Source organism: Apis dorsata, unplaced genomic scaffold (assembly GCF_000469605.1).
Source record: "Apis dorsata unplaced genomic scaffold, Apis dorsata 1.3 scaffold_169, whole genome shotgun sequence".
Classification (NCBI taxonomy): domain Eukaryota; kingdom Metazoa; phylum Arthropoda; class Insecta; order Hymenoptera; family Apidae; genus Apis; species Apis dorsata.
Window position 1 is genome coordinate 1359623 of NW_006263457.1, and position 1783 is coordinate 1361405.

The 1783-nt window shown below is 53.2% G+C and overlaps 1 protein-coding gene across 1 annotated transcript in view; it reads left to right on the top strand.

Moving 5' to 3' along the window:
• Nucleotides 1-1783, top strand: part of LOC102676464 (protein apterous-like) — a 50736-nt gene that overhangs the window by 47944 nt on the left and 1009 nt on the right. The gene's annotated exons all lie outside the window — the stretch shown is intronic.

A 1783-nucleotide genomic window follows, 5' to 3' on the forward strand; every position in this document is an offset into this window, starting at 1 on the left:
CGCTTCTCCCAATTAGTGCGTGCTGCCGGCGGCGCGTTGAGGTAAAAGAACCACGCATGGGCCACGGTGATATTTCCGTCGACGAGGCCTCTGTGGCCTTTCCCCGTAATTATGGCCCTCCGTCAATCCGCCGCTACTCAAAATCCCCGGCCGGCCAAGTTTTGTCGTAACGAGCGCCGCGCTGCCCTCGTTAACCCACTACCGTTAAATTACACGGGCCAAAAATCTATTTCGTGAACCCCGGGGGCGGCCGGGAACCTGTACGAGCCTGTGTTTACCCTCTCGAGCGAACCCCTCCTTGATCGATATCCTCGGATCCAATGATTCGGATCTCGAAGGATTTTAGTTGCCGTGCAGTCCAGTGGGAGCGATCTAATTGTCGGCTACTGGATAATTTTCGACCCATTCGCTTCTGGTTATTATATACGGGACACGGACGCGCGATTATAGATCAGCGAAATCGTTTCCGCTTGTTTCGTCGACTCGCGGGTTCTTTTTTTATTTGGAGAATTAATCGGATTCGGGAATGGTGGTTTTTCGACGGAAGATTTTTAAAAAGCGTTTATTTAAAAATATATTTTTCTTTTTTGGATAGATTTTTATAATGACAAAAGTCTTCGATACGATGAGTTTATAGTATATCGAAGGCAGAAAAAAATCGATCGTCGACGAAAAGGATCGAGAAAGACTCGTCCACCCTCCTTATCCAATTTCTTTCAAAATCTCCATCGTCCCGACAAACAAACAAACGAACAAACAAACCGAACTTCTCGATCAATTCTTCACCACCTTCCATCCTCCATTCTCCTCGCTTCCTCGCCCGACCCCAAACCCGACCCAACTTTCTCCTCCATCTTTCCCCTCGACTTCTCTATTCTCCAAAGAAGAACGAGACACTCGAAAATGCATCTCTATACACCCGTGAAGCAGCCACTTCACGTGGGATCTATCCAAAAGAGAGAGAGAGAGAGAGAGGAGCGGCGGCCGGTGACTCGATGGCGCCGGCACAGCAGCCGGCAGAAGATCTAGAGAAAGAGAAAAGGCCGGGGGGGTCGCCGGGTGGGTTAGGGGAGGAGGCGCGAGAGCCGGCCTATTGTATTCGGTGCGGCGTAGGGTTCTTGGTCGCCATCTTGCTTGATATTGATCGCGAAACGCACGAATACTCGCTCATTCGCCGCGGCTGCGTTCGTCGCCGCTCTCCTCTCGTCTCTCTCTCTCTCTCTCTCTCTCTGCTCTACTCGTTCTATGCACGCGCACAGACACGAGCGATCGCGCACACAGGTGGGAAACGGCGTGATACACGCGTGCATAGAGGAAGGTTGTGCGCGCGGGAGTGCTCACCGCAGGAAGAGAAATATACGCTCGTACAGTGTCGGCGCGGGTTCGACCGCTCGCGAAGGGGAGGCCCTGCTCGTTGTTGGAAGTTTCTCCGCCGCCGGTTTTCAGTCCGCGGGGGAGGAGACTATCTTGAAAATGGCGACGTCGATGCGAAGCGTGGATCGAGGCCGTCCTTTATCTATCGGGTACACACGAAGGGGGTTGTATGAGAGTGTGGCGTGGCGAAGGCGAAACAGGGGCCTCGAGGCGCTGTGTCGTGCCATTATATATTGTTGCATTGTGTCGAGGATGTGTAGCTATCCTAGCGGGGGCCCCACCTTCACGTGGCGGCCGTGCTTGCATTTAAATTGCGTTCTCCCTCTCCCTCCTCTCTCCTCCTTACTGCCCCCTCGATGAAGATATATTGGAGGCGCGCGAGCTTTTTGGCTCCCACTCCCTCCCTCCC